This window comes from Musca vetustissima, unplaced genomic scaffold, assembly GCF_032173495.1.
Source record: "Musca vetustissima isolate MV318-11 ecotype Yass unplaced genomic scaffold, APGP_CSIRO_Mvet_v1 utg21406, whole genome shotgun sequence".
In the NCBI taxonomy this organism is placed as follows: domain Eukaryota; kingdom Metazoa; phylum Arthropoda; class Insecta; order Diptera; family Muscidae; genus Musca; species Musca vetustissima.
Window position 1 is genome coordinate 40,602 of NW_026881271.1, and position 20,723 is coordinate 61,324.

Sequence of the window (20,723 nt, forward strand, 5' to 3'; positions counted from 1 at the left end):
AAAAATTGTCCTGTCGGAATTTTTTTATAGAAAAAATTGTCCTCTGGGACCTGACGCATATTTTTTTCTATAGACACCTCAGACGAGCCTGAGGAATTTTTTTCTATAAAAAAATAACACCTCAGACAAGCTTGAGGATTTTTTTTATAGAAAAAATACACCTCAGGGACCAGCGGAATTTTTTTCTATAGAAAAAAGACACCTCAGGGACCTGAGGATTTTTTTCTATAGAATAAAGACACGTCAGGGACATAAGGATTATTTTTTCTATAGAAAAAAGACAACTCAGGGACCTGAGGAATATTTTTCTATAGAAAAAAAGACACCACAGGGACCTGAGGATTTTTTTTCTATAGAAAAGAGACACCTCAGTGACCTGAGAAATTTTTTTCTGTAGAAACGAGGCACCTCAGTGGCACTGAGGAATTTTTTTATGTAAAAAATTATCCTAAGGGACCTGAGTCTTATTTTTTCTATAGAAAAAGGTGACCTCAGGCACCTGAGTCATATTTGTTTTATTGAAAAAAGTCACCTCAGGGACCTGACACAAATTTCTTCTATAGAAAAAAGTCACCTCAGTGACCTGAGGAATTTTTTTCTATAGGAAAAGTCAGCACAGAAACCTGAGGAATTTTGTTACCTCAGGGACCTGACGAAATTTTTTCTGTAGAAAAAAGTTAACTCAGGGACCTGATGAATTTTTTTCTATAGAAAAAAGTCACCTCAGGTACCAGAGGCATATTTTTTCTATAGAAAAAAGTATCTTTAGGGACCTGAGGCATATTTTTTCTATTGAAAAAAGTGTCCTCAGGGACCTGTTACATATTTTTTCTATAGAAAGAGTGTCCTCAGGGAACTGAGGCATATTTTTTATAGAAAAAAGTGTCCTCAGGGACGTGTCGGCATTACTTTTATGGAAAAAAGTGTCCTTAGGGACATGTCGGGATTTTTTCTATAGAAAAAAAGTGTCCTAAGGGGCCTGAGACATATTTTTCTATAGAAAAAAGTCGCCTCAGGGGACCTAAGGATTTAAGGATTTTTTTTTGAAAAATGTCTCCTCAGTGACCTGATGAATTTTTTTATCGATAAAAGTGTCCGCAGAGACATGTCGGATTTTTTCCAATAGAATTTTTTTGTTTGGAATGGACCTGACCTGATTTTGTTCTCAGTCAACTGAGGAAATATTTCACACTTTCCTGCATTACAATACTGTGCGACTGTCGCTAGCAATTGTAACACTTTCTGAAAGCATTTGCTGCTGTTGTTGTTGGTTTTTTATATTTATTTGTTTTCTTGTGCAATACCATAATCCGACAATTAGACCTCTTTTTCATTTGTCTCTCAGTGACCACCACCACTGACAGACATTATGTAAATTACAAATTATCTTTGGCACTTGTTGTGGTTGTTGTTGATTTTTTCCCCACTTTTCTTTGACTCAAATGACAAACGGGAATTTCTCAATCTCAAATCAGTTTCTTTTTCTCTCTGCTTCGCTTTCAGTTTTCACAACTTCCCCTGGTGGATCACCAGCCTCTTAATCAAGAATCATTGTAGTGTGACCGTTTTTGTTTTATTTTTGTAACTGATCCGCATCAGCAATGAGTGTGTGTGGCTAGAGAGGGAAGTGGGAACACTCATACTTCCAGCTCGCAATAACAAAATTCCAATTGTCCAATGTGCCACACGCACACACAATACCCCCTCCTCCTCATCCTCTCAGCTCGAACACCTCATTTCTTTCCACTCAACATGGATCATAAATCTGCTGCTGAAATCGGTGGCATTTCTATATTTCTTTCCATCACTTTTCTTTAGCATTTACTTTTGATTTCATTTAAAACGGCGGATATTTGTTAATTGAATAAGTTATCAGAGCGTTATTTAGCGGATTATGGGAAGTTATAGGCTTAGACTGAGATTTTAGGGAAAAATGCTACTGAAGTCAACTAAGGAGACTTTTTTTCTGTAGAAGAACTTTATCTCAGAGTTCTTCGTAATTTATTTCTATAGGAAAATTCACCTTAGTATAAAACAAGTTACTACCGGGATCTTCGGATTTACCACATTTCAAAAAATCACCGCAGTGACCTTCGTAATTTATTTCTATAGAAAAAAGTCACCTCAGGGACTTGAGTAATTTTTTTCTATAGAAAAAATCACCTCAGGGCCCTGAGGAATTTTTTTCTATCGAAAAAAGTCAACTCAGGGACTTGAGGAATTTTTTTATATCGAAAAATACACCTCAGGGTCCTGAGGATTTTTTTCTATAGAAGAAAGTCACCTCAGGGTCCTGGGGATTTTTTTTAATAGAAAAAAGTCATCTCAAGGACCTGAGGATTTTTTCCAATAGAAAAAAATCACCTCAGAGATCTGAGAATTTTGTTTTTCAATAGAAAAAGTCACTTCTGGGACCTGAGGAATTTTTTTCTATAAAAAAAGTCACCTCAGGGAGCTTCAGTGAACTTACGAAATTTTTCTAATTTTACGAAATTTTTCTATTTTCGATTTTCTTCTATAAAAAATAGTCCTTAGGGAACTATAGAAAATAGTCACCTGAGGATCGCGACCATGTACTTTGTATACATTATGTTCCAAGTGACCTGGTAATTTTTAGATTTTTTGTTTGGATTTACTTGCCGAACATTTTGAAAACTTAAAACGCCAACAATGTATTCCACACATTACAATAGCCCCCATCACGGCTATTCAAAACTTTGCCGCGAACAACATCACAAAACGTTTAGAGGAGAGAGAACTTTAGAACAATGGAATAACATTTTCATTGTGGAAAACTTCAATAGCAGCTGCTGCTACTTAGACAAGACCATCAACAGCAGCAACAACAACAACCACAATAACAACAACAACATAACTATTATTTGTAGCTATCAGAATCTTAACCACACAAACACACACACACACAAACTTGGTGAAATAATCAATCTTTATGGCCAGCAGCACTTTAGAAAAGTATTGCACCACTCCAGTCAGCAGCTACCCCCACCTCTACCTCCACCACCAGCCATTATCCCCATCCATCCATTGTGACCACAGCGTCAAATCTTCACGTAGTTTGTCAGCTCATTATGTTTCAACTAAAAAGATATAATCCAGCAGCTACTGGTCGTGGTGCTGCATTCGGTGTTGTTGTTGTTGCTTCGGCTACTACTGACAGTTTGCCGGTCAAACGCTCAAATAGATTTCCCGCCTTTCTAGCCATTCGTAGATCTGTTGATTATTGGCTGTTGATTCAATCTTCGATTTCCGTTTGCTACTGTTTGAGCAACGGCAAGTGTTATTGCTGTTGGTTTTTTTTTTCTGTCGATATTTTTTCAATTTGTAAAATTGATAGACTACAAGAAAGGTATTGGGACTGGAGAATACCAGTATTGGTTTGGAAGAAAAAAATGAATATTGTTCCTGAGGAATTTTTTTCTATAGAAAAAAGTAATCCTCAGGGGTCCTGACGAATTTTATTATTCCTCACGTGTAATGAGGAATTTTTTTCTATAGAAAAAAGTAGTCCTCAGGGGTACTGAGGAATTTTTTTCTATAGAAAAAAGTAGTCCTCAGGGCGTCCTGAAAATTTTTTTTCTATAGAAAAAAATTGTCCTCAGGCGGTCCTGAGGATTTTTTTTCTATAGAAAAAAGTAATCCTCAGGGGTCCTGAGGATTTTTTTTCTATAGAAAAAAGTAATCCTCAGGGGTCCTGAAGAATTTTTTTCTATAGAAAAAAGTAATCCTCAGGGGTCTGAGGAATTTTTTTTATAAAAAAAAACAGTCCTCAGGATACTGAGGAATCTCTTTTCTATAGAAAAAAGTATTCCTCAGGGGTCCTGAGGAATTTTTTTCTATAGAAAAAAGTAATCCTCAGGGGTCTGTAATGAGAGATTGCTGCAGACACTGCTGAGTTTGTGACAAAAAATAAATTAGGAAATAAATCATTCTTAAAAAATAACTAAAGAAAAAAACAAAACAAAAATCCTCAGGCTACTGAGGAAAAATCTACCGGACACTATGGACCCCTTGTTCTATAAAAAAATATTCCTTTAGAAAAATCCTAAAACTTCTTATCAGCCTAATGAGATCTCTTCCTTTCTATAGAAAAAAGTCCTCAGGACCCTGAGGTGTTTTTTTCTATAGAAAAAAATCCTTAGGACCTTGAGGTATCTTTTTTCTATAGAAAAATATTCCTCAGGACCATGAAGTGATTTTTTCTATAGAAGAAATTTCCTCAGTGCCCTGAGGTGTCTTTTTTTCTATATTTGGAATTTTTTCTATAGAAAAAAATAGTCGTCCAGGGGACTTGACGAATTTTTTTCTATAGAAAAAAATAGTCCTGAAAAAAAAGTAATCCTCAGGGGTCCTGAGGATTTTTTTTCTATAGAAAAAAGTAATCCTCAGGGGTCCTGAGGATTTTTTTTCTATAGAAAAAAGTAATCCTCAGGGGTCCTGAGGATTTTTTTTCTATAGAAAAAAGTAATCCTCAGGGGTCCTGAGGAATTTTTTTCTATAGAAAAAAGTAATCCTCAGGGGTCCTGAGGAATTTTTTTCTATAGAAAAAAGTAATCCTCAGGGGTCCTGAGGATTTTTTTTCTATAGAAAAAAGTAATCCTCAGGGGTCCTGAGGAATTTTTTCTATAGAAAAAAGTAGTCCTCTGGTGGTACTGAGGAATTTTTTTCTATAGAAAAAAGTAATCCTCAGGGGTCCTAAGGAATTTTTTTCTATAGAAAAAAGTAATCCTCAGGGGTCCTAAGGAATTTTTTTCTATAGAAAAAAGTAATCCTCAGGGGTCCTGAGGAATTTTTTTCTATAGAAAAAAGTAATCCTCAGGGGTCCTGACGAATCTTTTTCTATAGAAAAAGTAGTCCTCAGGTGGTCCTGAAGAATTTATTTTTCTATAAAAAAAAAAGTAGTCCTCAGGGGGTCCTGAGGAATTTTTTTCTATAGAAAAAAGTAGTCCTCAAGTCGTCCTGAGGAATTTTTTTCTATAGAAAAAAGTCCTCAGGGGGTCCTTAGGATTTGTTTAAGATCTTTGTTTTTCTATGGTGTTTTTGTTTTTCTGTATGAAAAATAGTCTCCGAATTACCCTCCTACTTAGGCTTAAAGAGATTTTTTCCGCACATCTGGCATTATTAGGATTGTTGTTATTGTTGTGATTTTCAAGCCTGCCTGAGAGACAATCATTGTTGAAATAAATTTCTGCCTTATGTGGCCAATAATGCAGGGTAGTGCAGCAGCAATGCTCTCCAAGCCGTTGTTTTGTCCGGTGGCAAGTAGTAGTGTCATTGTGACCATCATTGTTGTTGTTGTTGCTGGCAAATGACAATGGCTACTGTGTAGACTGTGTTAATAGCACGTCCAAAGCAAAACTTGCCAAGCAAGCAGAAAAATTTAATTTTGGTCTGGGGTGACCACCATTGTTTCATGAATGAATATAAGTGGGACTGTTTTGTGCGGGATATTTTGTTTGCATTTTCATTTCTTACCGCCACCCCCCAAAAAATATGGATTACAACATTCAATCCGACACAAAAACATGATTAATGGAAGGAAGTTTTCTATGCTGGCTGCCTGCCTGCCTGACTGGCTAACTGACCGGCTTATTAGACGCTATTTTGTCTTACCATTCTTGGTTGTTGATAATTAGAGATTGCTGCAGACACTGCTGAGTTTGTAGAAAAAAAATAAATTGGATAATAAATCATTCTTAAAAAAATATTTAAAGAAAAAAAATAAAACAAAAATCCTCAGGCAACTGAGGAGCCCTCAGGCCCGTCTGAGGTGTCTTTTTTCTATAGAAAAAAATTCCTCAGTACCCTGAGGTGTCTTTTTTCTATAGAAAAAATCCTCAGGACCGTCTGAGGTGTCTTTTTTCTATAGAAAAAAAAATCCTCAGGATCGTCTGAGGTGCCTTTTTTATATAGAAAAAATTCCTCAGGCCCGTCTGAGGTGTCTTTTTTATATAGAACAAAAATCCTCCTCCTCTTTTTCTATAGCAAAAAAAATCGTCAGGACCATCTAAGGTGTCTTTTTAATATAGAAAAAATCCTCCTCCTCTGTTTCTATAGAAAAAAATCCTACCCTGAGGTGTCTTTTTTCTATAGAAAAAAATTCCTCAGTACCCTGAGGTGTCTTTATTCTATAGAAAAAAAATCCTCAGTACCCTGAGGTGTCTTTTTTCTATAGAAAAAAATTCCTCAGTACCCTGAGGTGTGTTTTTTCTATAGAAAAAAATTCCTCAGTACCCTGAGGTGTCTTTTTTCTATAAAAAAAAATCTTCAGTACCCTGAGGTGTCTTTTTTCTATAGTACCCTGAGGTGTCTTTTTTCTATAGAAAAAAATTCCTCAGTACCCTGAGGTGTCTTTTTTCTAAGAAAAAAATTCCTCAGTACCCTGTGGTGTCTTTTTTCTATAGAAAAAAACCCCTCAGGCCCCTGAAGTGTATTTTTTCTATAGCAAAAAGTCATATCTCTAGATCTATTTTTCTTATCGAAAAATCCTCTGACCCCTTGAATATAGTTTTTCTATAGACAAATTCCCAAGTTGCAATTTCTATGATTTCACCTTGATGATAGTTCCATGGGAACCCTATTTTAATTGCAATTGTTACCCCACATCCTCTCCCATATTTCCACCACCCCCGAAGCTATTCTACCACATCGATTATGACAACTTTATGGTTTGAAAATTGTTCATCTCTTAAGGCGATTTTCCGATTAATGAAGTTTTAAAAGAAGCTCTTAATTTGTGTTGTAGTTCGTCGTGCCATCATCCACAGCTAATACCCCGCTGCTGCGGCATATCCATTGCTTCTAAGTCATGACTGATGCTGATGTCGGGCAAATGAATTTCATGTTTTGGAGATTTGTTGCAATGTTTGAATGCTGCATTTAAGTACCAGTCATATGACCATGGCACACATGCCTTGGGCCGTTGTCGCTCTAAGCTGTCGTGGCCTGCTGGTGGTGTCTTTGCTGGCTTCTAATAGAGTTTTTGCAGATAACTGCAACAAGCCCGACTAGTTAAGTGACAAGATTTTGTTGCAGCTACACCAGTTACTAACTGGTCGGACGTTCGTTCGGCTGTTCGTTCGAACTCATTGCTAAAGTTGTTGTGTAATTACTCTTCAAAAGCTAGAAGAAACTTGGCCACCAAAAACCAGACCAGCAAATCTTATTAGGCTTGTGGCGAAACAAAAATTTCCATAGTGAACAAGTTCTGTTTGGCATGAAGGGGCCGATAAAGAAGCAGGTGGGAGATGCTCTAGACGAAGGCCGGGTTTTAATACATAAATATTATATGCCTCTAAAAGATCGATTCCAAATAGAGAATGGTTCCGCTAATATTTGCTTACCGTTTTGTTCCAATTTTTTTGGGAACCGAAAAAAATTACAAAAAATTATCCACGATTATCTCACCGATTACATCAAAATTAATTTGTTTTTGTTTTCCATTTTTGGCCACGCTCTCTCATAAGCACCTCAGCTACACTTGTTATGCGCGATATCATTAAAACCGAAATGGCAACAAATGTGGGTGGACATCTCGTCGGATGATTGATTTATAAGCTGCCATTATCAACGCTTATTAATTGGCGGCGTTGTGAGTGGAAACTATATATGGCTCCGTGACAAATCATAAATTTCGTAAAGAAGACTTCGTCAGCTTAACACCCATGCTTAAGCGATGCTCGAATGAGGTGTTTCATTACAAAACCCTCTCCACAGAGATCATTATCCGGATAGCGGATTATTGAGTTTTTGTTTTGTTCAGCATTCAAACAAATTAGCAAAACATCAAAATCGAAAAAAAATGAAAACAAAACCTTAATCCCACACTTGATGACTTCCAATGAGTGGGGGCAGCTAATTTCGATCTGCAGTGATTAGCAGTTGCATAATTTTATTTTTTTAAATATAAAAGAAATGTTTGCATATATTCTCTAGAGCAAAAAATACCTCAAATCCATGAGGTGACCTTTTTCTATAGAAAAAATCCTCAGTGCCCTGAGGTGTCCTTTGTCTATAGAAAAAATTCCTCAGGCCACTGCGCACTCTTTTTTCTATAGAAAAAAATTCTCAGGTCTATGAGGACACTTTAAAAAAAAAATCCTCAGTACCCTGAGGTGTCTTTTTTTCTATAGAAAAAAATTCCTCAGGTCCCCTGAGGTGTCTTTTTTTCTATAGAAAAAATTCCTTAGGTCCCCTGAGGTGTCTTTTTTTTCTATAGAAAAAAATTCCTCAGGTCCCCTGAGGTGTCTTTTTTTCTATAGAAAAAAATTCCTCAGCACCCTGAGGACTCTTTTTTCTATAGAAAAAAATCCTCAGGTCCCCTGAGATCTCTTTTTTCTATAGAAAAAATTCCTCAGGTCCCCTGAGGTCTCTTTTTTATAGAAAAAAATTCCTCAGGTCCCCTGAGGTGTCTTTTTTCTATAGAAAAAAATTCCTCAGGTCCCCTGAGGTGTCTTTTTTCTATAGAAAAAAATTCCTCAGGTCCCCTGAGGTGTCTTTTTTTCTATAGAAAAAAATTCCTCAGGTCCCCTGAGGTCTCTTTTTTTTTCTATAGAAAAAAATTCCTCAGGTCCCCTGAGGTCTCTTTTTTTCTATAGAAAAAAATTCCTCAGGTCCCCTGAGGTCTCTTTTTTCTATAGAAAAACTTCCTCAGGCCCGTCTATAGAAAAAAATCCTCAGGTCCCCCTGAGGTCTGTTTTTTTTCTATAGAAAAAAATTCCTCAGGTCCCCTGAGGTGTCTTTTTTCTATAGAAAAAAATTCCTCAGGTCCCCTGAGGTGGCTTTTTTTCTATAGAAAAAAATTCCTCAGGTCCCCTGAGGTGGCTTTTTTCTATAGAAAAAAATTCCTCAGGTCCCCTGAGGTGGCTTTTTTCTATAGAAAAAAATTCCTCAGGTCCCTTGAGGTATCTTTTTTCTATAGAAAAAATCCCTCAGGTCCCCTGAGGTGTCTTTTTTTCCATAGAAAAAATTCCTCAGGTCCCCTGAGGTGTCTTTTTTCTATAGAAAGAATCCCTTAAGACCATATTATTCCTAAAAAATTTCTGATATTTTTTTTAATTTGTTGTTGGTACCCAAACCCTGTGTGTTGCGTATTATGATTATGGCCATAATTAATGAGTGGTTTTTATAGATTTATGTTTATATGCAAACAGACAGTTAGGTATAAAATTAATCACCGCTAGATTACAGTTATTTAACTCTTGGTATTTTTAATAGCCGTGGGACACTCCCCACAAAATGCGGTGAATTTGGCAATCACAATTACTCTATCGGCAGAGGAAGATGTGCGCGCTGCTTAGGACGCGGTGGTTGGCTGAGGTAATTTGACCTATTGGCAGTGTATTGAATGAAATCTGAAATAAAAATTGAAGATTCAATGAAGATTTCAAACTTTAAGGTGATATGAGCACTGGGACCAATTGCTTTTGAAAACAAAAGACTTATGACGCGAACTTGATCATCTTGGCAAACAGACATTTTCTAAAGAAATATTTGAGGAGTTATGATTTGAAATCACACTATTTATAATCATTTTATCGAATACAGTTTCTAAACCCGCAATTGATTTGAAACTTCCCATTTTACGATATTTCAGTAATTTTGGAGATTGGCCTATCACCTTGGCCACTTGCACATCACATCAAAAGGGAGAGATGCCGGAGTTGTTCAATGTTAACATTGCATGAAAACGATACCCTGATCCACCCCTTTTTGCCCTCGAATGAAAAAAATGAAAGAAAACGATAACAAAAACATTCGCACTTCATTTGTCATGACGGAATCCCTCACCATCAAGTGTAAAAGTAATTGTGTGTAATTGGTGTTTACGTTACGCTCCGTTTTTCGTAAAACTTTCAAATTCACTTCGATACCCATTTGTGTGCTTTTGAATATATTTTTTTGAGTTTATTTTTGAGATTATAATTTTTCTGTTTAATCTTTTGTGTTGTTTATTTTTTTATTTCTGGGTTTATGGATCCCTTTTCCATTGGAGTTTTTTTTTTTATGAAATGTCATTTGAATTGCATAAAGGTGGAAAAATGATTGTTGAGATTATGTCAGTCGGTGTTTGTAATAAATTTCCGTTTGAAATAAAAACAAAATAAACAAAAAATAAATAAAATGCGTTTTAAAAAAGTGAATACGTTATGTTTCAATTGTTACCAATATCGCTGGTAATGATTTGCAATTGCCATAATGGGAAAGCTATTACAGAGGTAATGGTTAAGTATTTACATATTTAAACAAACGTTAATAATAATTTTTTTATACCTGAGGATTTTTTTCTAAAGAAAAAAAGTCACTCCAGGGACCTGAGGATTTTTTTTTATAGAAAAAAGACATCTCAGTGCGCTTGAGGAATTTTTCTCTATAGAAAAAAAGACACCTCAGGGGACCTGAGGAATTTTTTTCTATAGAAAAAAAGACACCTCAGGGGACCTGAGGAATTTTTTCTATAGAAAAAAAGACACCTCAGGGGACCTGAGGAATTTTTTCTATAGAAAAAAAGACACCTCAGGGGACCTGAGGAATTTTTTCTATAGAAAAAAGACACCTCAGGGGACGTGAGGAATTTTTTTCTATAGAAAAAAAGACACCTCAGGGGATCTGAGGAATTTTTTTCTATAGAAAAAAAGACATCTCAGGGGACCTGAGGAATTTTTTTCTATAGAAAAAAGACACCTCAGGGGGACCTGAGGCATTTTTTTTCTATAGAAAAAAGACACCTCAGGGGGACCTGAGGAATTTTTTTCTATAGAAAAAAGACACCTCAGGGGGGACCTGAGGAATTTTTTTCTATAGAAAAAAGACATCTCAGGGGGACCTGAGGAATTTTTTTCTATAGAAAAAAGACACCTCAGGGGACCTGAGGATTTTTTTCTATAGAAAAAAGACACCTCAGGGGACCTGAGGATTTTTTTCTATAGAAAAAAGACACCTCAGGGGGACCTGAGGATTTTTTTCTATAGAAAATAGTCATTTAAGGGACTGAGGATTTTTTTCTATAGAAAGTAGAATTCACTACGTTACCTGAGGATTTTTTATATTCTTTCCATTTTATTCTCTGATCCTAAATTACTTAATACAAAAGACTGAAGACACAAACGTTTAATTTTTTTGTTAATTGCCCACGAAGTCACATTTTTTTACTTTTATTATTATTTTTTATTTGGGTTTCATCTTTTTGTAGAAAAATAATAAACAAATACATCAAGTGACAAAAAAAAAAACTCCTAAACGAAAAGAGGACAAACGTGATTTAAAATAAAATAATCACTTGGCAAAAAATAAAAAAAAATATTAACTAATACGACTGCCATTCACCACACATAAATCATATTTTATTGTGGCAAAAAGAAACACGACAGATTGTCAAATTTAAAAGTATATATAAATCTACATATATATATTCACGTGTGTAGTCACGCTTAATTCCTTAGCATGCATTAAAATATTTATTTGCCTCATTGATTTTTGTTATTGAAGTTGGTGTTGGTTTTTTTCGTTCTCGTTGAAACAAACGGCTCATTGTTTCGAGCTTCACTGGGACAACAAAAGCCAAGCCAGATAACCAATTCAGTCACTCACAAATCATTCATCCAACCATCCATCTATAATTTATACGCTTGGCATTATTTATGATTTGCGTGTGGATTTTTGTTGTCGTGGTTGTTGTTGTTGTTGTTTTATGTGGCATGCGCTCATCTCAGTTCAGCAGCTTGATTCACTTTATGCTGCTTCAGCTTATTATTAATTATAGTAATTTGCACTAGATACTCACATACTAGTATATATAAATTATATAATAAGTGATGTGATGGAATGTGACGATATTGCTATTGGATGAATTTTGAAATAATAATTTTTTTTTTGTTATTCACAAAAGAATATTAGAATCGAAGATACTTCAGTACACTACTGAAGTTGTAGACGCAGGCACGGTTGAACTGTTTGGTTTGTTGCTGTATACTAGCAACACCAACAAAGTCGTTGTGTGCATTTGTCGCGATGTGACAACACACAACAGTGGGAAAGGTGTGGTATTGTTTGTAAATGCCTTGTTAACCTCAAGTGAGGCTAAATTTCATGCAGTTTATGTCGTTGGTCAGCTAAGTACTTCGCTTTGTTACAAGAGACATTTGGGTATGAAAGGTTTTTTATAGAAGCAATAGAGAATATCCCAACAAAAAACTAAGGGAACTGATGAGGATCAGTGGCGTGATCCGAAACTAAATTTTTGCCATACCCCTCGGCAAACAATGCCATACATTCCCCACTAATAAATAGTTGTTTTTTTTTTATAAAAACAACAAACTGGGATTCAGCCTGACTATTTTGCAAAAACAAAATCGAAGATACTTTCAAAATATTGGCAATATTTTTAACAAAAAAACCAGTAAGGATAGTAGTAAAATCGGTCGGGGCCGACTATATGATACCCTTCACCACGTTAGGTATATTCAACATATGAATCCAAACAGACGTCGCATTTTTAAAGGACCAGTAAAATGAAATTGGATCCGTAAACATGTCATTCTTCGAAAATATATACGGAGCTATATCTAAATCTGGACCGATTTTCACGAAATTTAACACACATCACTCTAGACTTTATTTAGTACGATATGCCAAATTTCGTGCAAATCGAAGGATATATAGGGACTTTTCATGGGCCATTTACCTAAAATCGGACGAAAATATATACCGGAGCTATATCTAAATCTGAACCGATTTTTACGAAATTGAACACACAACTTTCTAGACTTAATTCAGGACGCTGTGCCAAATTTCGTGCAAATCGAAGGATATATAGAGACTTTGGTGCACCATTTACATAAAATCGGTCGAAAATATATACAGGAGCTATATCTAAATCTGAACCGATTTTTACGAAGCTAAACACACATCGTTCTAGACTTAATTCAGTACGCTATGCCGAATTTCGTGCAAATCGAAATATATATAGGGACTTTGATGCGCCATTTACCTAAAATCGGACGAAAATATATATGGGAGCTATATCTAAATCTGAACCGATTTTTACGAAATTTAACACACATCTTTCTACACTTAATTCAGTACGCTATACTGAATTTTGTGCAAATCGAAAGAGTTTGGTGCGCCATTTACATAAAATCGGACGAAAATATATATAGGACCTATATCTAAATCTGAACCGATTTTTACGAAATTTAACACACACCTTTTTAGACTTAATTCAGAACGCTCCCAGTTGTACAAAAAATAGTGACAAATTTCGTGCAAATCGAACGATATATAGGGACTTTGGTGCTCCATTTACCTAAAATCGGACGAAAATATATATGGGAGCTATATCTAAATCTGAACCGATTTTTACGAAATTTAACACACATCTTTCTACACTTAATTCAGTACGCTATGCTGAATTTTGTGCAAATCTAAAGAGTTTGGTGCGCCATTTACATAAAATCGGGCGAAAATATATATAGGACCTATATCTAAATCTGAACCGATTTTTACGAAATATAACACACATCTTTCGTGCAAATCGAAGGATATATAGGGACTTTGGTGCACCATTCAGACGAAATAAATATATGTGAGCTATATCTAAATCTGAACCGATTTTTCCCAACTTCAATAGGGTTCGTCCTTGGGCCAAATAAATGAGCTGTGCCAAATTTCATCCAATTCGAATCAAAAATGCGTCCTGCACTTTGTCTACAAATTAACATCGGCAGACAGACGGACGGATAAATCGACTTAAAAAGTGATTCTATGCATATTATCAAAAGGAGCCATGTGTCTATCTCGTTTCCTTTTGCTTGTTACAAACCTATGCACAAAGACATAATACCCTGTACCACAGTGTGGTGAAAGATATAAAAATGCACGCCTTCTATAGGTCCCTTACAAAAATATTCTTTAAAAAATCCACGCCTTCTATAGGTCCCTTACAAAAATATTCTTTAAAAAATCCACGCCTTCTATAGGTCCCTTACAAAAATATTCTTTAAAAAATCCACGCCTTCTATAGGTCCCTTACAAAAATATTCTTTAAAAAATCCACGCCTTCTATAGGTCCCTTACAAAAATATTCTTTAAAAAATCCACGCCTTCTATAGGTCCCTTACAAAAATATTCTTTAAAAAATCCACGCCTTCTATAGGTCCCTTACAAAAATATTCTTTAAAAAATCCACGCCTTCTGTAGGTCCCTTACAAAAATATTCTTTAAAAAAATCCACGCCTTCTATAGGTCCCTTAGAAAAATATTCTTTAAAAAATCCACGTCTTCTATAGGTCCCTTACAAAAATATTCTTTAAAAAATCCACGCCTTCTGTAGAGCCTTGAAAAAAATTTCTTTAAAAAAGCCACGCCTTCTGTAGAGCCTTGAAAAATATTCTTTAAAAAATTCACGGCTTCTATAGGTCCCTTACAAAAATATTTTTTAAAAAATCCACGCCTTCTGTAGGTCCCTTACAAAAATATTCTTTAAAAAATCCACGCCTTCTATAGGTTCTTCAAAAAATATTTTTTAAAAAATTCCATATTGTCAATGACTTAATTTCACTATCATTTTTTTAATCTCTCCCAATGAATGAATGAATGTAGCTATGTAGGTAACTAGGTAGAGATTTGTATGAATGATGATGCGATACGCTCATATAAATAACTGATATAATCACAATAAAAAATTAAAAAAAAATAATGAAGTTGCAAAAAATCCACACAAACACAATTACATACCCCGAAGATGAATGAACACGACGCTCCACTCTGTGCCATTTCCCATGACGACGATGATTTGTTTGGGAGGAAAAAAACTCAAAATCAACAACAGCAAAATTAGTTACACCTTAAATGCTGTGTTAATGGGTTAATTACAAAACTAGGGGTGTGATGGAACGCACTCACACACACATGGGAAAGCCTACACCAAAGTTAGCGATATTTGTAATTTTTTTAAATGAATCGCTAACTTCGAAATTAAATTTAGTATAGCAAATGAAGTTCTAAAGATAAATTTAAAAATATTTATTTTTCTGCAGAGAGGGGGGTCCCTAATCCCCTCTTAATCTCCCACCTTATAAATATTGAATTGTCAAATAAATTATTTTGATAAACGTGAAGAGTATCCCGCAATTAAAAACAAATTAATAGAGTGAATGCCATTATCAAACAAATTCTGTTTCAAAACAAATATTTTTGTGAAAGTAAAAAAATTAAAAACAGAATTCTTGTTCGGAATATTAAATAGAAAAAAAATATATAAATCTTTAATATAAACATTAAAAAAATATGTTTTATATTGCCACTTTTAAAATGTATTTCCACTGAAAGCAAAAAAATCCCACTATAAAACAAAAGACTTAAAACACATACTTGTTTCTTAAATTTGTTTTTAGATTTTTTTTTAATTTGTCACCAAAACACAGACTGTACTTTTAAAATATAGAAGGCGTGGATTTTTTAAAGAATATTTTTCTAGGGCCTATAGAAGGCGTGGATTTTTTAAAGAATATTTTTCTAGGGCCTATAGAAGGCGTGGATTTTTTAAAGAATATTTTTCTAGGGCCTATAGAAGGCGTGGATTTTTTAAAGAATATTTTTTCTAGGGCCTATAGAAGGCGTGGATTTTTTTAAAGAATATTTTTTCTAGGGCCTATAGAAGGCGTGGATTTTTTAAAGAATATTTTTTCTAGGGCCTATAGAAGGCGTGGATTTTTTTAAAGAATATTTTTTCTAGGGCCTATAGAAGGCGTGGATTTTTTCTAGGGCCTATAGAAGGCGTGGATTTTTTTAAAGAATATTTTTTCTAGGGCCTATAGAAGGCGTGGATTTTTTCTAGGGCCTATAGAAGGCGTGGATTTTTTCTAGGGCCTATAGAAGGCGTGGATTTTTTAAAGAATATTTTTTCTAGGGCCTATAGAAGGCGTGGATTTTTTAAAGAATAATTTTTCTAGGGCATATAGAAGGCGTGGATTTTTTAAAGAATATTTTTTCTAGGGCATATAGAAGGCGTGGATTTTTTCTTGGGCCTATAGAAGGAGTGGATTTTTTCTAGGGCCTATAGAAGGCGTGGATTTTTTAAAGAATATTTTTTCTAGGGCCTATAGAAGGCGTGGATTTTTTAAAGAATAATTTTTCTAGGGCATATAGAAGGCGTGGATTTTTTAAAGAATATTTTTTCTAGGGCATATAGAAGGCGTGGATTTTTTCTAGGGCCTATAGAAGGCGTGGATTTTTTCTAGGGCCTATAGAAGGCGTGGATTTTTTAAAGAATATTTTTTCTAGGGCCTATAGAAGGCGTGGATTTTTTAAAGAATAATTTTTCTAGGGCATATAGAAGGCGTGGATTTTTTAAAGAATATTTTTTCTAGGGCCTATAGAAGGCGTGGATTTTTTAAAGAATATTTTTTCTAGGGCCTATAGAAGGCGTGGATTTTTTAAAGAATATTTTTTCTAGGGCCTATAGAAGGCGTGGATTTTTTAAAGAATATTTTTTCTAGGGCCTATAGAAGGCGTGGATTTTTTAAAGAATATTTTTTCTAGGGCCTATAGAAGGCGTGAAATTTTTAAAGAATATTTTTTCTAGGGCCTATAGAAGGCGTGAAATTTTTAAAGAATATTTTTTCTAGGGCCTATAGAAGGCGTGAAATTTTTAAAGAATATTTTTTCTAGGGCCTATAGAAGGCGTGAAATTTTTTAAGAATATTTTTTCTAGGGCCTATAGAAGGCGTGGATTTTTTAAAGAATATTTTTTCTAGGGCCTATAGAAGGCGTGGATTTTTTAAAGAATAACATTTTCAAAACTTTTATTTATTTAATATTTATTATTTTTTTATTATTTACATACCATAAAAGTCATTTCCTCAGCAGATCTGAAAAATCGAAAAAAATATATTAATAATTTTTTAATTGTTTTTTTTCAATAATTGTTAATAATAATTAAATTATAAAAATAACTCATCTTCTGAATCATTTCCTTCATGCAATTATCTTTAAAAAAATAGCAACACTTCTCAAATCCCTCATCTAATAGAGAAATCACTCTGCATCACACATCAATATTTTAGAAATGCGGAACAAATCAAAATAAACCCCCGCACCCCTCCCCCGTCACTTCATAACAAGTGTTTTAAGTAGCGCGTAACTTCAATTTCCAAAAAAACTCAAAAAAAAAAAATCAAATCAAGTGATTCCAATAAATCACAGTTCATTCACTTGTTAGAAAAAATAACGTTTTGTTGTAGCTGTTGTCGTCTTCGTTGTTGCTGTTGTTGTTATTTTTGGGAGCATAATTTCCATATTAACGACTTCAAGGTAAATCGATGGGTGAATCTTCAAAAAAAGACTTCAAATCGAATTTAAGCGTATTTGAAACCAGCAGGCAATAAAATTGAGGTGTTATGGGTTTATGATGGCCAGATAAGTGTACTGTGGAATAGTATGGAGGAGGAGGGGGGTAGGTTCTCCTAAAATAAACATAAAAGGTTGTGTGATTTTTCTAGTGTCATAAATTTTACTGATGGTTTGATTACTTCAGCAGTAATAATGCGCAGGTAGTGGTGGACAGTGTTAAGAAACTAAAAAATTCACAGAGGCCTAGAGGTGTGGATTTTTTAAAGAATCTTTTTCAAGGCTCTACAGAAGGCGTCGATTTTCTAAAGATTATTTTTTAAGGCTCTACAGAAGGCGTGGAAAATTGACTTTCGACTACTCGAGTAGGGGATGATATATACCAAGCAACGGCTCTGATTGGCTTTAACATGGCGAAGTCCCGGCTTATCTTCGTCCCTCTTTTATCTCAATTGTGGACACTGACCTTCCCGTGGTGCCACTATTTCACCCGATGAAATAGTGAGCTAAAATGTGCCGCTAGTTCACCCATAAGAACTATAAAAAAGTGGGTTGAGACGTCGGGTTAGTTGCCCACACTCGGAAAACCCCTGCTACTATGAAAAAGCAAAGAAAAAGAAAACCAAACCCCCCTAATGTTGACGACCCCCGCAAACGTATAAAGGACCACGATCAGCGAATCTGCATTTGGAATGTGCGCACTTGTACAGAACAGGCGAAGTGTTCGCTTTGGTGGATGTACTCAAGAAGTACAAAGCCGATATTATTGCCTTACAGGAAATGCGATGGCTCTACAGAAGGGACTGGCGTAAGTAAATCAGAAGATTACGACCTTGAAACTAGACATGAATTTAGCTGCGGATTTATGGTTAACAGGAGAATAAAAGACCTCGCCTCCAGATTCACTCCAATAGAGTAGAGCGAATTGCTAGAATCCGTATAAACGCGAAGTTCTTCTACATCAGTCATATTTGCGCCCATGCTCCGACCGAAGACAAAGATGAACATACCAAAGACATATTTTACTAGCGCCTAGAAACAGCATATGACCGTTGCCCTGGCCATGACATTAAAATCCTGCTAAGAGATTTTAATGCAAAAATCGGAAGAGAAAATATCTTTGGCCCAACCGTCGGAAAATTCAGCCTCCATGAAGAAACATCAGACAACGGCATGAGGTTGATTGACTTCGCGGCAGCAAAAAATATGGTTGTTAGCAGCACCAGATTCAAGCATCTCGATATACACAAGGCCACTCGATATTTAGATCCAGATCAAACAACGAGAAATCAAATGGATCATGTTGTGATAGAGGGAAGGCATTCATTCACTGTTTTAGATGTCCGATCGATCCGAGAATATCGAATATCGATCCGGACCATTACCTTGTGGCAGCTAAGGTACGCACCCGTCTTAATGTAGCAGCAAAGGTGAGATCTAATGTAACACGGAAATTTGACGTCGAAAACAACAACAACAGGTAGCCGAGGCCTACTCCGCTCAACTTACCCAACTGCTTGACGAAAGCACCCCTTGTCCCGATAATAATATAGAAGCACATTGGCAGAGAATTGCCCACTTCTACAATCTGCAGCAAAAGCAACACTTGAGTACCAAAGACCACCATCAAGATGCGATCCGTGGTACGATCAGGAGTGTCGTAATGCTACTGATGTGAAAAACGCAGCGTATAGGGCAACCCTGCGGACAGTAGCAACACGATAGACAACTATCGGAAGAAAAGGAGAGAGGAGAAACGTATTTTCAGAAAAAAAGAAGAAAGAACAAGAAAAACGTGAGCGTGAGCAAATTGAGATGTACAGGAGTTGGAATGAAGTCCGGAAATTTTATCAACGAGTAAAACACCAAATTGAAGGCTTTGGTGCAGGCACATCCACCTGTAGAGATAAAGTAGTAAACCTGGTGACAGATACAGACAGCGTGCTGAGGATCTGGAAGGAGCATTTTGAAAAACATTTGGTATCAAATAGTAGCAGTGAAGTGGATACCCCAGAACCAATAATAGATGACGGTATAGAGTGTATACCACCTAGCCAAGATGAGGTCAGAATAGCAATCAATCGGCTCAAGAACGATAAAGCAGCAGAAGTCGATGGGTTATCAGCCGAACTATTCATGACAGGTGGCCAGATGCTGGTCAGGAGCATGCACCACCTGATTAGTACAATTTGGCTAGAAGAATGCATGCCCAATGATTGGAACCTCAGCATCCTGTGTCCTGTGCTCAAAAAAGGAGACCAGACGATATGTGTCAACTATAGAGGAATAAGTCTCCTTCCCATCGCATATAAAGTGCTATCCACCGTACTGTGTGAACGACTGAAGCCAATGGACAATGACATTATTGGACCATACCAATGCGGCTTCAGGCCTGGCAAATCCACCGTTAACCAGATTTTCACTCTGCGCAAAATCCTGAAAAAAACCCATGACAAACACATCAACACATTCCACCTCATCGTCGACTATAAAGCCGCATTCGACAGTCCTATCCGTTCAGAGGTGTTTAAAGCCATGTCGGCATTACTGCAAAATTAATACGGCTATGCAGGATAACTTTAACTGGCACAAGATCAGCAGTTAAAGGCAGAAATGACCTCTTGGAGCCTTTTAATACCGCACAAGATTTCAGACAAGGTGAAAGTTTGTCGTGTGACTTTTTTAACATTCTGCTGGAAAAGGTCATACGAGAGGCAAAGGTGAACAGAAATGGCACTCTGTACACCAAACAACACCAGTTACTCGCCTACGCCGATGACATCGACATAATGGGTCGAACATTGCGAGCGGTAACAGCCACCTTTGAAAAAATTGAGAAGGCGTGAGTCTGCCAAAGTGGGTCTGGCAGTAAACGGCGAAAAGACCATGCTGATGGTATCAACGCGCAAGACGTCCAGTAGACTCGGTCCAACTGTGGAACTTGAGAACTACAGCTTCGAGGTAATCAAAGATATACCTTGGTACCGCCATAAATAAAACGAATGACATCAGTTTTGAAATTCGGAGAAGGCTTGTGATGGCCAACAGATGCTACTATGGTCTGAGCAAACAACTGAAAAGCAAGGCCACTTCCCGACAGACCAATCTCACTCTCTACAAGACGCTGATACTACCCGTGCTGTTATATGGATCTGAAGCATGGGTACTTGCGCAAGCAGATGAGGCAGCTCTTGGAGTGTTTGTGAGACAAAAATTCTCCGAAAGATCTACGGGCCGACATAGTCAGTCTTATTGAGCTGCAGCGACTACGGTGGCTAGGCCATGTTGTGCGAATGAATGAGAATGCCTCAGCTCAAAAGGCATATACAAAGTGAGCCTACTGATGGTTCCCGTAGAAG